At 43.9% G+C, this 20,510-nt stretch overlaps 1 protein-coding gene and 1 pseudogene across 1 annotated transcript in view; both read left to right on the forward strand.

The window, feature by feature from the left end:
* Window positions 1–20,510, forward strand: part of CAPZB (capping actin protein of muscle Z-line subunit beta) — a 186,190-nt gene that overhangs the window by 127,507 nt on the left and 38,173 nt on the right.
* Window positions 2–20,501, forward strand: LOC143674821 (UPF0729 protein C18orf32 homolog pseudogene; annotated as a pseudogene).

A 20,510-nucleotide genomic window follows, 5' to 3' on the forward strand; every position in this document is an offset into this window, starting at 1 on the left:
GCTCCTCTTTGTTGTGCTTGAGTTCTCATGGTTTTGAGGAGTGAAATCATAAATGAGAGCGTGACTAGACCCGGCCATCTTGCTTCCCTTGAACCTTTTAAAGCATGAATAGCATGAATAGCAAGGTATTGGGCATGGATTTGACAATTGGGTCAGTTATAGAAGGTGAGTCACCGTAGAACGTTACCATATGCAGACCCGATTGTGTGTTAACTTAGCGTCATGATTCTCGCTAGTGGTGGGTACTGTGTGTACAACTCAGTGCTAGATGTTTTACACACATTTATACATATTGTCTCGAATGTATATAAATTCTCTTTATAAACATAAAACATGGTAACTTTTAGTTTCCATTTTGCAGAAAAAGAAAGCAAAGCCAGAAATCACACTTAGGTCTATCTCCAGAGGCTCCTCTGGTTTTCACTGAATCACATGTCCTGACTCGGTTCTGACACAGAGCTCAGGGGTTGCTGCTTACTGACCAGTTGCTAAGGCAGGACAGTAGGTAGGGCCTTGGCAAATCCTCTCTGAACTAACATTTTGCTGAATCTTTAGTTGTTTGGAACTTCAGCCCCTGCCTTAAGAAAGCACTTTTGCTCAGTCTGTTTAGATTCTACCTCTGCTTTTCCACTCCCATGTAATCCCGCCACTGCACCACACCACCAAAAAAAGAAAGATTCACTCAGTCAGTCTTGCCAAGGAAAGGCTTCAGGAAGGGGTCTCCTCTAAAATATTTTTTTAGACTCAGCAGAATCTCATTTTAAAACTATATTCATTCCTGAAAATGCAGCAAAACAGTAAAATATATAAGACTAATTCGGTATAAATTCAGTTATGTAGGATGGGGTCCGAAAACTTTTTGTAAAGGAACAGATAGTAAATGTTTTATCCTTTGCAGCCTTCACATATATTCTTTGTTGTTGTTGTTCAACCCTTTAAAAAAGGTAGAAACCATTTTTAGCCCTCGAGCTTTGAGAATGGCAGCATCTAGCTCTTGAACTGTCCACTCCTATCTAGGACACAGGCAAGAAAATATAAATAAAAGAAACCACATGTTGGGAGAGTCAAAACAGTGGTTATAAGGCTGAAACTGTTCTACTTCGTGTAAGAGTTTTGGGCCTCCACTTTGCAGACAGTTGATAATGGTTTTACATTTCATAGCAAGTTCAACAGAACATGTTTAATAAACAGGTTTTCTTAGAAGCTGGTTTCCAGAGGGAAATTGATACTTCTTAATCTGACAAACAAATAAAAATCCTACAACACTTAAAGCTGATGCACAAGTTACAAAAGCACAACTCTAAGGAAGCCATAAATAAATGACCCTAAATAGTTTGGTAGCTCCTAAATGCATCACTGTATAAAATACTCCAATGCAAAGTACTTAAAGTTTATATTGGTAAAAATAACTCTCATCTTTATCTTTGTATCTATCATGTCCAATATTTTATATATATTATCTTTAATCCTTTAATGAACCTCTGGGGAATATGGTTTGTCCTCTTTTTACCGATGAAGAGCCTGAGACCCTGGGAGAGTCAGTGACTGTACAGAACATAGATTGTACAGATGATGAGCTAGGATTTTAATCCATATTTGAAATTTCCACAAATGGTTGCTTTTCATGGTTAAAGTAAGATTAAATGTTTAAAGGGTTCTTATCCCTGAACTTCCCATCATCATAGAACAGCTTCTTCAATGATGTTGAGAAGTTGACTCACAGCTCTTCTGTTGTTTATCTGTAGTTGTTTTTTTGCTGTGTCCTTTTATCCCACTATTTCGTTAGAAGTTAATCCAGCTATTAAACAGTAATTTCCAAGTGGAATCAGTTTTATATTGCAGTAATAATATTGATAATTAAATAACAGTGATAACTGTTACCAACCAGTGACTGTCTATGTACTGTGTTAATTACTTCACTGTCTATCTCATTTGATTTTCTCAGCAAACCTGTGCAAGAGGATTATTCGCCTTTTACAAATAAATTGACAGATCGGGAAACATGAAATAATGTTAGCCCAAGTTCTCATAGCCAATATGTGTTGAAACTGGGTTATAAAACCATCGTGAACCAGCTCTGGTGGGTGATATGATGAGCATGGCTTGCTGCTTTAGGTGGCGCACTCAGGGAGGGGATCTCAAGGAGGTTCCATTAGAGTTGAGGTCTGATGCCAGGAAGGAGGCACGAGGGCTGGCAGTGCAAGGGTCTCCCAGCAGGAACACTCTTGCCCCTGAAAGTCCACGCACATCTCTGTCTCCCAGCTAGTGCACCTCTGCAGTCTCTTTGAAATTGGAAAGTGGATTTGAAGCCGGCTTTGGGCATATTTGGACCCTTCTGTCAGTGTGTTTTTCTAAGTTCCTCCTGGGTCATCTCAGGGAAACAATCTGACCTTTCAGCACAGTCTGAAGGTGTAAGTGTTAGCTAGGGTTCCACCGACATGAGCACTGACCTATGTTACCTTCTTCTAAGCCTGAGGGAGGTTGCTTGACGTGAACCCCCTGTTCTCTTTAGAGGCTGCATTCAATGTTTTTGTTACTGGGCTGCATGTTTAGATTTTGAGACGGGGGCTGGTTCTAATTTTCTTATAGACTTAAAAGCTTAGGTTATTATTTCCTTAAAGTGATTCAAACATACTTGGAATCTTTATTGGCATGTTGGTAGGAGCATTTTCTTATTATTATTAAAAACTCTTCAAAATAATAATATAATTCTTAAAACAACCCTGTAGGATAAATATGAGTTATCCCATTTAACAGATGATGAAACAGGCTGAGAGAAGTTACCCAAGCTGATTGGTTAACCCAGCTAGAAATCTGCAAGAGCTGAAATTCTAACTCTAGGTCTAACTCTTGGTGCTGCCTCTTGAAAAGGCTCATGGTACAACCCTTCCTGGGGAAATATATGTTTCTAAAGCAGCAGCATATAAGTGACCTGTATTTCTGCGTGCCTCTGAGAGTTGTACTTTTCTTAGTGGGTGAACTGACCTGGGCATTTTGAGAGAGGAGTGACAGAACAGCTTCCTGCCATGGGTATTAGAAGCTGTGGATTGAGCTGGACAAGCCTAGGCCACAAAGTTCTATGAGAGTTTGTAATGGTGGGGTGCCAGGCCTGAAGAGTGCTCTTCCCTCCCCAGCAGCGCCAGGGTGCCACTTAAAAAGAGGAAGAAGAAGAGCGGAGAGCACAAGTCTCTAGGTGGTGCCTGCCAGAGGGCAGGGGAATCCTTCATCCCCTGGCAAGTGAGGAATACAGGAAGGTTAGATTCAGAGTACTGAATGGATGGTGGCCACCTCTTCCGTATGGGACACCAGAGCAAACAGTTTCAGACCACCCCAGTGTTAATCGAAGTATACTGAGGACCGCTCCCTCCTAAGACTGTATGTGAGGCACCTTCTACCAGCTGTACCACACATGATGAGCCAGCTCATTTCTGGTCTAAAATCCTGAGAAGTCACCTCTCTAAAACTGAAAAGAAAAGGGAAAAACCCTCAAGTTGGTACATTGCTCACCTCAGATGATCCCATTCTTAGAATGTCCTGTGAAGGTCTTGGTGGCCATGATGTAGCCGAGAAGGGGCCTTGACAGTGAACTCTTTATTTACCCCATGGTTATCGAGCAGAGGGAAGTCAGCCAGGGAGCTGGAGCCTTGCCTCTGCCTTGAGCAGCACTGGCCAGGCATTGCACTAGATTTCCTAGGGACCAGCTTGTTTCAGGGGTGGGGTTAGGGTTAATTCCTTCCTCCTTATCCATCATCTCTGTTCCCTCTCCATTTAGTTCCCTTCCTATAGAAAGATGGGTTTCACCCTGGTGAATAAAACTATTTCATATTTTCTTTGACCTGTCAACACATGTCTTCCTTTCACATGGGCAAAGGTCACTTTGTGAGATGGGTGGTATTCTGCCCAGCACTGCCACTGCCGTGTCTGCTGCCCATGGTCACTCTGAGTAACTACATGAGGGGATGGGAAGGCAGCCTGCATCTGTCTCAAGCCTGGTGGGGAGAAAGGCACAGAGCACCAAGCAGGCCTCTGCCAGAAAGAAAAGGGAGTGATTGGAAAAACTGCCATCTTGAGAGCAGGCCAGATACACCATTGTGCACAGGAGGGTTTGATGAGTGAGGCTGCGTCTTCAGAGCAGCCCGCTTCAGTAACACTTGAATAGAACCATGCACCCATGGTGTTGAGGAATTTGAAGAGCAGACTCATTACCTGTTTTGACCCTGTCTTTAATTCCTGGCCACCCCAAATGTTTCTAAAGTCTTTCATCCTAATGAATCACAAAGTTAAGAAACCGTATTTGACTTGTGCTCAGCCTCTTTTTTTATTTTTTTTTTATTTTTTAAATTTTTTTACATGGGCAGGCACCGGGAATCGAACCTGGGTCCTCGGGCATGGCAGGCAAGCATTCTTACCTGCTGAGCCACCGTGGCCCGCCCAGTGTACTCAGCCTCTTGGCCATCCATCCCCTCCAAAGAAAAAGCTGCCAGACTTAGGCCACATCCGGGCCTCTTATGGTAGATGCTGTGCTGTAACAAACTTTCAGTGGGCTGCTTGGTTTTATGTACTGGGAATGGGAAGGAATTTTACTTTCTATCAGGAATGCCACTCTGAACTTGGCTTACACTGAGAATCATCTTCATCATCATCTAAAGTGCTAGAGATTTGACCAAAACAAGAAAAAAAGCGGCCTCCAGTGCCCTATTGGGTCACTGCCACCCTCCCCCAGTTAGCTTATGTCTGTAAAACTTTGCTGTCCGGGAGAGTTCTCATTGTCGTCCAGTAAATAGGCATGACTGCTGCAGCCACTGGCAGTATGTGGGTGCACAGTAATGAGTAAGGCTTCTTGTAGGCCCATAAACCTTGTTCTTAGAAAATGAGCAGAAGGCGACATCAGTGAAAGAGACATTAGTGAGTGTGTAGAAGCTTAGAGCAGAAAAATAATTTCTGCCAGGCATCCTAAAGCAGGCACCAGTCATTCCAGAGAGAAAGTACTTAACTGTCTCCCCAGAGGCTTCTTTCTGCCACAGGAGATAAAATCTTCATTAGCATGCAGGAGGGAAATTTGGATTCTGTCCTTGGGCTCTGGGCTTTGATCCCTGGGCCCGTAAAGGCTTTGACTTTGCAAAGGAGTTGGAATTAATTGTTAGTACAACAAATTGGTATGGTCAGAATGAAGGAGCTGGGGCCAAGGTGGATTGACTAGCAGGCCTTTCTGGGTTGTAACTCATGTGGGCCTGTGGCCTCCTTTTCACCCTGTCCTGTGCATACATTTCTCAATTATGGATTAAAAGGGCCATAGTGCATCCTTTCCCCGAGGTAAGCAAAAGGTGAGTGGTTGCCTAGGAAGGTTGAATGTCCTGCTGTGACTCCCTTTGAAGTCTGCCAATACTTTGTTCACCTTTGCTCCTCAGAGCCTCCCTGTTGTATTTCTTCTCTCCCTTCTCACCCTCTATCTGCCAGTCCCCTCCCACATGTCCCACATATATTGGTAACTTTCTTTGCCATTGTCAGCAGGAGAAAAGGTGTATGGTAGTTACTTTCCCCTTGAGAATAACTACTAGCAGCTGTTAACAGCACTACCCAAACAATCTTATTGCTAGATTTAAACACTTTGGTGAAAATGCTTAGGAAATGACAGGCATCCTGATGGAATGCTGGGGTTGAATGAAGTTGTTATCTACCCTCAAGTTGTCTTGAATTTCATTACTTTTCTCCCTGTGTCTTCCCACCTTCTCCCCCAGATCTATGCTACTCTAATTTTTCTCTTCCAAGTCCTCAAGATGGTTTTCTATCTCTTAATGCATGGAACTGGCTCAGTCTGGGGAATGTCAAGAGTTTAGCACCTGGGGCGGGGGCAGGGGGGGCAAGGAAAGGCAGCAGAAAGGACAAACTTTTGGGTGGCTGGTGCTGGTGTATGGGATCACTTAATATTCCCTCTCAGTAGAGTTGACTCTGCTTTTTTAAGCCCAGGCCTCCATATAGCTTATCAGTCACAAAACCTCATCACTTGACCTAAGTGATCCATCTTTCTTGGAGACTGAGAAATGGAGCCTTCGATGTAGGGTAAGCATTTGCAGCTGCCTGATGAATGCCGTATTTGCGGTATTAGCCACCAGTTAGCTGAATGAACCCCATGATCAGCACTTTGATTTTTCAAGTTCTCAGAGAAGATGGGAAACCCTCCCTGCTCTAGCTTTTACGTTGCCTCTGTCGGCCCAGGTTCTACCCGAGACCAGATGTTCTAACTGAAGGGGCTGGCACTGCTCTCTTCCAGAGATGATTATTCCCATCTGTGCCAGACATCTTACCCTGTGTTCTGCGATCCTTAGTTCTTGGCTTGGAGCAGATAATACCTTCAAACATGCGGTTGCAATTTATTGGCCTTGTAAGTTAATTTTAGTGGGTGTGCAATTGATTGAAATCAAAGTTTAATGAAGGCCAGAGTCTGGGGGTGGAGAAACAGAGTGGGAAGGTATTTTATGTTCTTTTTGCTTCAGGTCTGAGATAATCTTCAAAAGCTTTAATTAAGTTTTCTAATCAACTCTTCTTGTCTGGGAGAAGAAGTTTACAGAGTGAAATACAGCTGGCGTCCCTGTGGCAGTACCAGAAGCCCGCTGGCCTCTCCAAGAGTGGCTGGAGTGCTTCCTTAGTTGCCCTTTCTCATCGCACCCTCCTTGGGCTCCCTGCCTCGTCTCCCCTTTCTAGGGTGATTTTATAATTGCAGTGGTTTCTACCCCTTCTTTCTGTTCTCCATCCCTCTGGTCAGGAGACATTTAAGCTGCACTGGCTTGGGAAGGGCAGGATAATTATTCCTGTTTAAAAACGAGTGTGTTGCCTTGTTTTTTTTTTCCTGGGGCCTTGGAACTGCATGTCCCTAGCTGCCTTCCCAACAGGCTTCTCAGTCTGGCTCTGGACTTCTAGGGGGTCCCTGTTCCTCTGGACTTCACCAGTGAGCCAAAGAATTTCAGTGATTCAATCCTTTGGGAACTATAGGTGGGAGGGCGAGATTTTCTGCTGAAATAGAAATAGCAGAAGAATGGGAAACAGGTGATGGAGATGGTGGAGAGGGACCTCCCAGGCAGGAGGTGCAACACCTTCCAGCAGGCTCCTTTGACCCACACTCCAGCATCTGAGGCTGAGCTGCAGATTCTGGGGCCTCAGTTTTAAAAGATTTGGACTTGAGCCTCTGTTCTGCCCTTACTTACTTGCTTGGTGACTTTGGGCAAGTTAGTTAGCTTTCCAAGCCTCTGTGCCTGTCTTGGGATGGGGGCTGGGAAGGGGTGCCATTCATGAGGCTGCTGTTGCACTGGCTGCCACATCGCACCACATCGCAGCACTCAGTTGCCCTCAAGCAGTTCGTGTGGCAAGTTGGTTTTAATTTTGTCCTTAGGCTCTGTAAGTTTATGATTGTGGCTCTGGGGTTGTTTTGATCATGAGCTTGGCAAGACAGCAGGCTGGGTGATATTAATTGCCCTGTTAGAAGGCTCTGAGTTCTGGTCATGGCTCTGCCACCAGCCCACAGCAAGACCTCGAGAAAACCTGTCTCTAAAATGGAGTTAATGACTTCCACTCAGTCCACCTCATCAGGATGTAGGAGGACAAGTAAAGACTTGTAGTTCCCGTGTGTGGCAACTCTGAAGAGAACAAAGTACTGAACAACTTGATAAGTGCTGTAGGAACAAAACGGCTAGAGAAGACATAGGGGAATGACTTAAACGAGGGTAGTTAGGGAACCCCTGTGGATGAAGATAGGGGTATGCTATTGTGCTGAAAAGGGGATATAGCAGGTCTGAGACCTTGTCCTCTCAAAGGCTTCCTTGCCTGGCATCTGCAAACTTGAATTTCAGGAGAGTTCCCACCATCCTCACTAATATGAGTGGTTCACTGTGCCTAAACTGCTTGTGTAAACAAAATGGTTCATGTTGGGCACCTGCTTTCCTTCTGGGAGCTTGGAGTTTTGTTATGAGTTAGGCAGAGGGTGCTTACATGACCAGCCCGGAATTAATGCCCTGGGCACTGAGTCATGTGTTATAGCAGCTCATTGCTGGAGAAACTGTGTCCTGTGTGACTCCACTGGGAGATAGTTTTTGGAAACTTGCACCTTTTTTTTCCCCTAGATTTTCCCTTTGCTGACTGTGCATTGGGTCTTTTGCTGTAGAAATCTTAGCTGCAAGGACAACTATATGCTGAGGCTCCGGAGCACTCCTAGTGAGTCATGGAACCTGGGAGTGTCTCGGGGTCCTCCAGCACAGCCATGTAAGCTGTGCGCTGAGCATGGGCCAAGTGCCGAGGCTGGAAGAGCTTGACTAATTCCAGTGTCAGTGAGTGAAGATGAGAATGTGACGTTGTGGTGGGGGTGAAGGATCCTTGTGAGGCCAGGGCTTTGAATGTTGTGCTGAGTGCATTGGGAAAAAGCTGAAGGGTTTCAGGCATGTGGTAGGGTTTCAGGGCTCAGACATTTTAAGAAATCCCTCCATAAGCAGTTTGGATTGGAGGAGCCAAGAGTAGAAAGAGCCTGACCAGTCACTAAGAGCCTGAACTGCTGCTCTTAGTCGGGCCTAGTGAGAGCTGGAGGCTAAGGTTACCCAGTGCTCTCTGCCACCAGCAGCAGTCAGATCCAGTTACCTTTGGTCCCTGGACCCACTGCCTCACGGGGAGGTGGGTACTAGCCCTGAGCAGAATAAGCACTTCCACCCTCACCCCTGCCCTTCAGACAGGAAAGGTCTCCAGAAGGATCCTACAGCAAGCACTGTTTGCTGTGTATTTTGTGCTCTAGGAACAGCCAGGAAGTCATCTCTGACTTGTCGACAACACAATTAGTATTTAGGTTTTAACGTATATTTGTATCTTCAGCTATGCATACAGGGACCTCTGAGAGCCCACCATTCGTGTTGTGAACTCTGGCTTGCTGCAGCCCTGGACTTGAATGAAAGTGCTAGAAGCAGTTAATGGGGGAACCCAAGCTCACCAAGGTTGTGTTGTTTTAGTTGGGGAGGGTCAGGGTAGGCAAAAAGCCCTCAGCCTTTGGGAGTAGTCAAGTTGGGTCTGCTTTTTGCTGTTGCACTGAGTTTCAAATCTCCTGGGACCACTGCTCTTAAGTACAGGGGTGTTTGCAACAGTTTCTGGAGCCCTCAAGAATGGGTCTAGACAGGCCTGCTTGACCCCCACCTGGCGCTGGTGACAGGGAGCATCCATTGGAGGGCATCCTGAGGTTGCAGTCCAGGGGGGTTGCCTTGGCATGTGCTGTCTGATTTTCATGTGCTAAAAGGAAGGTTAGATGGAAAATAGAGTGTGTGTAAAACAAATTCATTTGCAAATGTAATCCCTGGGTCAGCACTGGGTTTTCTGATTCCTTCAGAATTCTTGGGTTCCCATAACCAGGAACACAGTCATGCTTTGGTTTATGTGGCACATAGTCATGCTTTGGTTTATGTGGTTCCATGTGTTGGGGCAAAGACTCCCTGTGGAAAGCAGGGACCATCTCTTACCACCAGTCAGCCTCCTTCATCCTGCCAGAAACCTCATGCTCACCTGGCCAGATGGCTGGCAGGGCTCCAGGAATATCCCTTTATCTGGGAAAATGCTTTGTGGAAATAATGAGGATGGATGGTCTTGCAAAGGCTCAGCTGGTGGCCCCTAGCTGCCACATCGAGGTGGAGGACCCTCCTTTCCAGAATTCCCAGTTCAGCATACTCACTGGCGTGCCCCAGATTTCTAGCTCCCCTGGAGTCCTTCTTTCCTCCTTTGACTTTTCCTCTAACTTAGGATAGTATGATGTGCAGTGGCATGGTTTCGTGCATGCATTTAAGTTCCCATGTTCAACCTCACTAGCTGAACCAGGGTTCCCTGAGGCCTCTCTTGCCCACCCTGCACTATAGATGGTGTCCCCACCATAGCCAGATATCTCAAGGAGGTCAGGCAGTCTGGTATGAGGACAGAGGATGGACCCTGGCACCAGCCATACCTGAGCTCACATCCCTACTCCCCACTTCTTAGCTGTGTGACTTGAGCATGTTTCTTTATCTTTCTGGGTTTTAGTTTCCTGAACTGTAAAATGGATTAGCCATAATGTATACAAAGTATTTGACATAGACTAGGTTCTCAGAAATGGCAGTTCTTGGATGATGATGCTGACTTTGAAATTCCCAAATGCCTTGACTGTTGACATTTTCATGAGCTGTAGGCTAAGCAGGGTCATCCAGAGGGGCAGGAGAGGATCACATGGGTGTGGAGTTGTAGACAATTTGGTCAGATTCTAGCTTTGGGCCTCCTGAGAGCTTTTTAGTAGCCCTGCCAGCAGCACCATTATTTCCATATAAATGCTGCTTGCTGCAGGGGAAGGCCTCCATTAGTTCTCTTAAAGGTAAAAGAAAAGGAAAAAAGCTTGTACAGAGAGGCTATAAAGTTCTGCAGCAGCACTCCAGATGTGCACTTCTAAGTGCTACTGGCATTAAAGTTGCACATGCCTAAGCCGATTGGTATGTTTGCTCAGGGGATCGTTGCACCTGTGTGTACTGGAAGGAATTTCCGCAGAATACCTGTCCCGTGTCCACAAACAGACTGGACACTTTCCGTAACTGTGGTGAAAACAGCTGGTCTGAACACATAAACAAGGCAGTCAGGTTTCACTATAAGAGCTGGACGTGGCCAGCCCACAAGTCAAGTGTTGATCTTTCTCCATTTTGTTCAGAGCCAAGTTCAGCCCCCAGGGCTGTGGACATGAAACTGTGAGCACAACAGTATCTTGTGTTTCTGATGGGATGCTTCCTGTACAGTTCAGACCATGTCAAGGTTCTCTTCTCCCCTTCTCAACTTAGAGAGAAGGAACCTTCTGAAAACTGACACCCACCAGTGGGTGCATGCTTACTCTGTGCCAGGCACTGTAGCAGGCTTATTAGGGCCTTTGTTTTCTGTAATCTTCATACTGTCTCTGCAAGGTTGCTCTACTAGATGCACCCTTGAATGGAGGCTAGAACATCCACATAGGGGAGAGAACCCATGCTTCACTGATCCTCAGAGTTGTGTTCACCTGCCTTTTGCATTTCTCTGCTAGCTTTCCAGCAGCCAGTCCCATTGTGTAACATCTGCATCTTTCTGTTGAACAAGGAATGCATTCAGCTTCTTGGTGGTGGCAAGCTTGGAGCCAGTGATAAAGGAATCTTGATTTGTACTGCAAGGAAGAAGCCAGGTTTTAGATACCTCTCCAAGTAAATTGGAGGTTTTTCTTTTGAATTGTTTCCACCTGTGGGTACCAGGTGCCCCCCCCTTTTTTTAAATGTTAAAAGGATGTTAAGGATGATCGGAAAAACCTGCTGGTAACTGGGGATATTTTTCTTTTTTAGCCTTAGAGGAAACAAAAAGGATATTGTTTTTAGGCAGAACCTCAGCCACTGGTGGAATGGCTGTGCCTCTGGGTTTATTCTCATTCTCTTCTCCACAGAATGAGTCACCAAGCATGGGAGTTTCTGTATGTTTTTTGAACTGGTTGGTGCTTGTATTACCTCCCTGTTTTTTGTTTGTTTGTTTGTGGGTCCATGGACCGGGAATCGAACCCAGGTCTCCGGCATGGCAGGCGAATCTGCCACTGAGCCACTGTTGCCTGCCCACCTCCCCATTTTTGTAATGACGAAGTGCCAGTTACAATAAGGAGGGTCTCTCATGAACCATTTATCCTAAGTCTTGCTGTTACTCTGTAGTGAGTTCTCAGAAGTAGAACACGCCACAAATGTGGTGGAAGAAAGAACATAGAGTGTACAAGAAAAAATCTCATGAAATCTTACCACTTTCATCCTTCTAAGGACCACTGTTCCTAGCTTGGCACCAGATAGTAGAGAAATTCAGCTTGTTTTAATTGCACCATTTGAAAGATTTTTATTCTGAACTCTTCAGCTGGCATTTCAACCCCACTTCATGTGCCCCAAGAGGTTCCCTCAGCTCCAGCCAATTGAGGCCATAGGATTCCCATCTTTGTACTATATGCCAGCCTGAAAGAAGTGCCCAGACCATAGCCATCCTTCCAAGTTGACCATTACCTTCTCCATAGAAGCCTTCACTCCAGCCTCCGGTACCCATTCTAGAAAGTCTTGGAATTCTTTGGTGCAGAGTTGATCTACACAATTTAGAATTTGGTTACATATCCCTTTATCTTGCATCCTTATTTCACATATATTCCCATATGTAAATACCTCCAAGGTAAGGTGACTTATGTATGAAGACAGATTATGTAGATTGAGAATCCCCAGAGATAAGTCATACGTTCTAATGATGAAGCCATGTCTACAAGAAGTAAGCATAACAGGGGTGATGTTCTTGGGTACCGGATATCAAATTCTGAAATATAGAATGTAGGAGACAGTTTCACGGCAGCATATTACAAAAAAAAAGATTTCATTTGAGACAAGTGCAAGCTCAGTATTATGTCATTATGAGCGAGATGTGATTGCCAATAAAGCAAATTTGGTTTTGAGTTCCTTGGTGGATAAGTGGCCTTCTCTCTGTGAGATGTAATAATCTCTCCTCTGTGTTGTTAGCCTATAATTGGGGTATTGTTTTCTGTCTTGTATCTTTTTTGTTGTTGTATGCTGTATGGTGGGAGTCACATTTCATTCTTTTTCCATGTGATTATCCCATTATTGCAGCACCATTTGTTGAAATTGTTTTTTCTTTTTTGGCGGGGGAGGGGTAGGGGAGTGCACAGGCCAGTAATCAAACCTGGGTCTCCCACTTGGCAGGCGAGAATTCTACCACTGAACTACCCTTGTACCCCATCTTGAACCTTTTAAGAAGGACATTGACAACCAGGGATATGTTGAGAAGTAAGATAAAGTATGGGGTTAAATTTTTTTAATTAATAAATTTTTAAAAAAGATTTATATTTAAAAAAAAAAAAAGTATGGGGACTTAAAATCATGTCTTTATGGTAAATAATAATGAAATTAGAGATGAGTAGGCCAAAAAGGAAATATTGGGGTCTGTGTAAACCATCTTTAGATATTTTAAAGGGCTCCCATGAGGAAGGGGCGTTAAGTTTTTTTGTGTGTGTTTCCAGAGGCAGTGGGTAGAAGTGGACAGAAAGAACTCTTTGAATTGTTCAAAATAGAAGCATTTGCCTTGGGAATGTAATAAGTTCCCTACCACAGAGGTGCGTGTGAGCAGAGTCTAGACACAGACTGTTAGGATGTTGTGAATCAGCCCTCTGGTGCTCTGCAGTTTCCCTCCTTCATACGGGACCTGATGCAGCCACTAGACCCTGGCGTATCAGAGCTTAGAGAGACCTAGTGAGCCTCTGAGCCTGCAGTTTCTTTTTTTTTTTGAATTTTTTTATTAATTTAAAAATTAAAAAATATATATGACAAGAAAGAAACACAAACATTCCTAACATATGATCATTCCGTTCTACATATACAATCAGTAATTCACACTATCATCACATAGCCTGCGATTTCATTTTACGAATGAGTAAAGAGTCTTTACACCACATCAGTGCTTAAATATCCCTTGCCTTCCTCTTGGCATTATTTAATAACACTGACTGCAGAAGAAAACACCCTCATATTCTAGCATCTGTGAGACTTACCTTAATGTCCCCCAAACTTTTCTGGGTCTCTGGGGGGCTGCCTATTATCTCTGCGATGCAGATGTCTCAGGCCAGGAAATCCAAGACTACCAAAAATTTGTGCAATGTGCCCAGTCTCAGTGAAGGCAGCCCAGCCCTATTATGACTAAAAGACCATGTCTTCGTGAGCCCCAAAACCACAGAATTTGTTTCTTGGTCAGCACTAGAAAGTTGTTTTCCCAGCAGGTCTCCTGGCCTGAGTTCTGTTGTGGAAGGTTATGGCATTGACTTATTACCTGTTGGAGCCTCTGTATTGGGACTACAAGTTGGGTAGTTTCCCAGGAGCTGCTTTGAAAGGAAGGCGTAAAGGCCAACTTCGAAGTCCTTTCTAGTCCCATCCTCTCTATTATATTTGAAGCCCAGTATTGGCCAAGACTGGGAATTGGGTAATTCTAGCACAGATTCCCGAAACCACTTTCCATCCTAGTTTTCCGTGTGCATCTCAGCTTCCAGTACTCCATAAAGCTTTTGGAGCCGGAATTGTTTCTTTTCTTCTTTTGTGAAGTAGGTTGTTTTGAATGTGAAATCTTAGGTTTCCTTTTTCTTCCACCCCACTCCCCTTACTCCAAAGTCCTGTGGAGATCGAATTTTTGTATGTGACTGTGATATTATTCAATTGGAAGAGTGATTTCCAGGCATAAATGATAGAGTACTCAGATAAAAATTACTGACACATTAGGTTTTCAGCTGATCTAGGTTCAGAGATGTAACTGATGATAGAGAATAAACTCTTCCATATGTTTAATTTTAATTGGCTGTACTGATCCTCATCTGAGGGTCTTGTCCTTTGCTCTTGGCTCACCTTGCTCGGAGGACCTGATCTTTTGAAACATGTGTCTGACTTTATAATCAACCTGCTTTTCAAATGGTGGGACCTTCAGAGCCAACCTGGAGTTACCCTGTTTCCTTAGTCCCAGCTGTCTCAATTCTCTGTGGTTCCATTTGCCTTAGAAATGTTAATCTTTTCTAGGAGAGGCTTGAAAGCCAGCCATCAGGGCTGTTTGTGGAATTGGTGGTGTTCAGTTGAAGGAGTTAGTTCTTTGGTGGATACCAGCAGAGGGGTGAATCCAGCTTTACTCCCTGGTTGTTACTGGATTGATCCATCATTTCACCCACTCCTGATATTCCTGGAGTTTTCAGAGGCCCCACCATTTCATAGTTCAAGGTTTATCCAAGGTGACTTCTTTATGGTAATCTCCCCAGACTGTTGCCTGTGTTATCCTGCTGATGGGGAACCCTGATTTTGAGCAGGTCCCTTACCTTCTTCATCATGGGTCCTGATTGCAGGCCTGTGCTGCCTTGACTTTTCATTTTGGTGATTTCTTTCATCTTTGGGTCTCCACATTTAAAAGGTGTTCTCTCTGCTACACATTTGACCAGAGCTCTCTGTAGGAACTCTCTGGGCCTTCCCTCTTGGGCCCAAATCAACTAAACTATGGTGTTCAGTAATAGATATGTCTTACTCCCTCCCTGGAGAGCTGGAGATTTTTGACATTATTGAGCACGGGCAGAGCCTATGGGCAGGGTTGGGTTAATTTCTCTTACAGCCTTTTTTTTTTTTTGGTGGTGAGGTGGGGGCATGGGCTGGGAATTGAACCCCGGTCTCCTGCGTGGCAGGTGTGTGAACATTCTACCACTGAACCACCCAGGTACCACCTTGTAGCCTATACTTGATGCTTGGCTGCATTTGATCATTCGTTCACTCTGAGATGCGATGCCTGAGAGCAAGACAGTGGATGGTAGAGCCACCTTATTGAAATAGCATGTTAGTATTTAAACAATATTAATACTATTTGACTCATTAAATATACAAAGGCCAGTTAAAGTACTTCCATGTGTGTGCTGTTAGTTCTGGCGGGCAGTTCCTTAGATGGCTTTATGTGGTTTCAGACAACATTTTAGCACATTCTTAAAATACCCACAAAAGCCTTTATGTAAAAACTCATAAATGTGAACCACGTAAAAATTATTTTTTCCTGTTCTTGTCATTATGATCAAAGTACAGTAGGTTAGAATAAATTTTCAAAAACTCGATAAAGTCTCTCTTTAATTAAAGCTTCATGGGTAGAGCAAAGCCATAAACCATGTAATGGGGGGACTCTTCGGACACCCTGCAGTCACCTTGCCATGTTCAGAGTGATTCCGACAATTCTTGGCCTGGAGAGGCTATTTCAAACCATTCAATTCTCTGCTCCCTTTGCCTTGAATTATCAGGTTGAAACTTGCAGTCACTCAAGTCCCTGGAGATGTCTCTTGGTGGATGGAATACAGGTCCATTCTTGAATTAAGTTGTGGGGTTTGGGCCATACCTCTGGAGGCCAGGTTCCAGCATGTCCATCTCACCTTGACATGGGATGCCTGACTCAAGAGGGAACTGAGTTAAAGTGAGAGCCCAACAGTGTATCCTCTCACTCATTGCATTCGTTCTTTCATTAAAATTCTAATTGACCATTTCCACTTGAGCTTCGTGGTTGCGGGAGCTCAAGCCCGGGACAATGGTGTGCATTCCTTGTATCGTCATTCCAGTGCTGCTCTGGATCTACAAAAAATTCTTGGAGCCATACATGTACTCTCTGATTTCCCCTTTTGTTGGTCGTATATGGCCTAAAAAAGCTATACAAGAATCCGATGATAAAAATAAAGGCGAAGTAGACTATAAGGGTACAGACATAAATGGATTACCAACGAAAGAACCAACAGAAATCTCTGATAGAAAGAAGGACTAAAGTGATTTTCTCAAAGGATTTCATTGTTTTAAAAATGGACTTCATACTTGTAATTGTCTTCCTTGTAATTGTTTCTCACCTTTTCCTCTCAGCCAGAATTGATACGTAGTTTAGATATTTACCTGATACTAATCAGAAAATACATAGTATTTATATTTCAGATGTAATTAGTCATATTTAATGGCCCCATTCCTGCCTTTTTCATTGAAGTGGCTTTCATTTCTATTATTGCAGTTTTAATAATGTGAATAAATAGAAGGTTTGTGCCAGTAGCTACCATTATTGCTAAAACAGTACTTCGAAATCCCTGGGCTTCTAACACTCATCCATATGAATATGACTCCTAGTCCCTCTAACCTCTTTGAGCTCTTCTAATTCAAATGGAGTACAGTTTTACTGTCAACATTGCGTGAAATGAAGGGTAGAGTTTGGGGAGATAATGATTGGAACCACAAAGAAAAAATTTCTAGCACAGTGGAGCAGAATATCTGTGAGTGTAGTAGTTACTTTTTTTTTCTGAAGAAGAGAGAAGAGACAAGGAAAATAGAAGAAACTTCTTTGACAAATAAAACATCTTTTATATAATGTCCAATGTATATTATAAAATGCTAATCTTTGTTGCATTCCTTCTATTCCCATAAACGTATTAAATACTCAAAAAAAAAATTCTAATTGACTGTAAATTAGTGTATTGCTAAGTGGAATACTATCCCAGCTGTTAAAAACAGTTCTGGCGAGCCATCATGTGGCTCCATGGAAAAGTGCTTAGGAGTCCTTGCCAAGTGAAAAAAAGCTGAACACAATACAGTACCATTGCTGTGCTATATAAAAATTATGCATCTGGACAAAGACTGGAGAGGAATTTGGAAAAATCAGATTTTATAGGATAAGTTGATTTATGGTACTGTGGGCTAATTTTTAAATTTCTCTTTTTTAGTAATGTTCTTGAAGTATGCTTTTTAATTTTGCAGAAAAGAATTGTGACCTACATGGAGGTCAGAATTGAGCTTGCATTTTTACCTCTTGTGTCTCCAGCATTTTGAAACTTTGGACCTGGTTGATGTGGCCCACAAGGGAAGCTGAAGTTTCCAGGGAAAAGCTGCCCAGTGTGGGAGCCAGGCCACAGGGTGGGGCATTGGAGTGGAAATGACCAGTTCCACCTTATAAAACGTTAATGCCGTTGTTTTATTTTTCTGGAAGAAAACAAAATTTTAGGGGATGGGACTGGTAGGGTCAGCCTTAGCCCACCTAGTGCTTTTGCACTGGTCACTGGATGATGCCAACACATACTTTTGAGCCACCCGATTTCTCCTGGATGCCATCCAGGGCAGCCTGCTCCTGCCCCTCCCCAGGATTCCACTGCACAGAAGGGCAAGCCTTTGACACGAACACCACCACAGCTCTCGGTTTTGGAGCCACATGAAGATCAGGGGCATAAACTGTGAGGGATTGGAAGGATGAAAATGCCTGCTGGGCCCCAGGCATTCATTCCAGGATAGCCAAAGGAAAGAAGGAAGTATCAGCCCATCTTTTCTGCCAGCACAAGAAAAGCCACAATTTTAAAGCTGTTTTTTCCCTTTTGATGTGGGGCTGCCCTCCCTACAAGCAGACTGGAAGGAAAAACCATGTGTTAGAACCAAGCTGTTGGTCACCAGCAATAGTGATACTAGCAAGTCTCAGTGTTGGTGTGCTTCAGAGGTAACCTGTAAGCTGAGAGAGTCACCAGAACCCAGGAGAACAAGCCAGAATGGCTCATGGGCCCATGCTATAAGTTCACCTCAGCACTGTAAAACTTTGGGTCCAGCAAGAGTTGTAGTCCAGAGGTGACCAGACCATCCCTGTATGTCCCAGGAGCATTCCAGAATGTCCCAGTGTGGCCCAGCTCCCATCAGAGCCAGTCCTAACCAGGAAGGTCCTATGGAGGGAGGTGGAGGTGGAGGTGGGGTCTGGGGCCCGAAACTCATCTACCTACCTGCCATTACCCTGAACGGGATTCCTGAGTGCCCAGCATCAGCCAGTGTCCTGGAGATTATCTAGAAAGGCCCCAACTTCAGGCATATCTGTTCATTCATGTGTGCTTTTGCCCTTAGCATGGCATTGTTTTACTTGCCTAAGTGTTGGCTCTGTTGGACCCTGGCATGTCTGCCTTCGTGGAGTAAACCCTCCAAAGGGGAGACAGAGCTGTGAATTCAATCTGACTGCTTAATAATAACTGATGGTGTGGGGACAGAGACGTGTGTGGTGGCGGCAGCAGAGGTCTAGCTGGGTCCAGTCTGCCTAAGGGAATCCTAGGAGGGAGATGATGGGGACAATAAATCTGAGCATGAGACCCCTTAGACATTCAGTGGGTCTGCAGTGGAGTTGAACAAGATAAAAAGCAAAACCGGGCACCCTGCATGTTATGAATACATATGTTGAGGGGTGGGGGGCTGTTTCCTTAGTCTGGTTGTCGCTTAGTTATCCCAAACCCAGATAACCAGTTGACCAAAATTGACCATTTTGTCATATTTGTTATATTTTTCTATCAAATCATCTGTTTTCTAAACCTTTGATAGAGTAGGTGGTATATAATATCACACTCCTTTAACACTGCTTTTGTACTGACTTTTTAAAATATTTTTTAGTTTGAAATAATTTCAGACAGTAAAATTACAAAAAAGGAAACAAAGAATTCTTATATACCCTTTATTCTCTAAAATATTAACATTCTCTAAAATATTCTCTAAAATATTAACATTTTATCATGTGTAAAATCATTTCTCTTTCTCCCCTGGTGTACATGTATATATACAGACACATTTATACATTTTGAGATAGAATTCACAGAAAAATGTCATTTTGGGAGGGTATTTACTTTTTAATATCAACAACCATTTGTCACGCAGTTGCTTTCCTATATTAGACTCTCAAAAACCCTATAATGTAGATATCGTTGTCCCTCAGTCACAAAAAATTAAGGCCCAAGTTCACACAGCTGCTATCTGTTAGCCTTGAAAAATGTTTTTGGATGGGTAAATGCAAGGACTTACCTAACAACCGGAGGAGCTGGACCTGAAACTGGTGTGTGTGTGTGTGTGTGTGTGTGTGTGTGTGTGTGTGTGTGACCTCCAAGTCCGTGGCCACTCCGGGCATCATACTGCCAGCCTCACCAGCAGGTGGGGCTCGAGGTTCTTCTCCCCTAAAGCGCCTGCTGTAGGCAGCAGTAGTTGATGCAGGAGTCCTCAGGGTCAGAGAGGCAATGGATCTGCTGGTAAAGAATGTATTTTTAGCTACTGGAGATAAGATTTCCCAAAGTTTCAGTTGGCTGTAAGCTGAATTTGAGCCGAATGTATCAGTCTGAATCAGCTGATTGTCCACCTTTGGTTTCTGAGCCCTTTGGATCTCTACAATGGCATCCTTGAGTCAGTGACAACTGTCAACTTGAGTCTTTTGGATTTGGGATTTCCTTTCCTCCTCTGGCATTTTCTTTCCCTCTTCCATTTGGTTCCTTTTTTTGTTTGGTGCATGGATCAGGAATTGAACCTGGGTCTCCCACATGGCAGGCAAGCACCTTCCTTTTGAACTTAATTAGGAAATTGTTCCATATTGATTCAGACACGAAGAAAGAGCTCCAGACATGAAGAAAGAGCTCCATCCCAAACTTAGCCCTTCACTTCTAGCTAGGGTTGTACAGTAAACTGCTGTGCAGGACTGACCGACAGAAGCCCCAGTCTGCCCGGGCTTTAGAGGGAGCTGGATCTTGAAAGGAGATTGCAGCTCTATTTTTTCCCCCTTTATGCCCCCTGTAAAAAATCCATCCCAAAAGAAAAAAAAAATCAAACAGTAATGATTATATATAATGGTAATTACTATTTGTTGAGTGTCAGCTGTATGAGGTACTAGATCCTTTTATCTGTAAAGAATCTGAAACCTAGACAAGTTCGGTGAGCTCATCAAAGGTTAGAAAACTAGTGTACTTGGCAGAACTCAGATTCATGTTCATCTTTATGTCTCCTAATCCCATGTTCCCTCTATTATACTCCAAAGGATATTCAAGCCACATCCATTACAGGGAGGGTGCTTAGTCCTGGGCAGACATTCAGATGGATTGCTGAATGATAGCCTCTGGGACCTGGGTTGATGATCTATAACTTGACAGGTTTAATATCTAATGACATATATGAATCTGTTTC

This window comes from Tamandua tetradactyla, chromosome 2 (genome assembly GCF_023851605.1).
Source record: "Tamandua tetradactyla isolate mTamTet1 chromosome 2, mTamTet1.pri, whole genome shotgun sequence".
Classification (NCBI taxonomy): domain Eukaryota; kingdom Metazoa; phylum Chordata; class Mammalia; order Pilosa; family Myrmecophagidae; genus Tamandua; species Tamandua tetradactyla.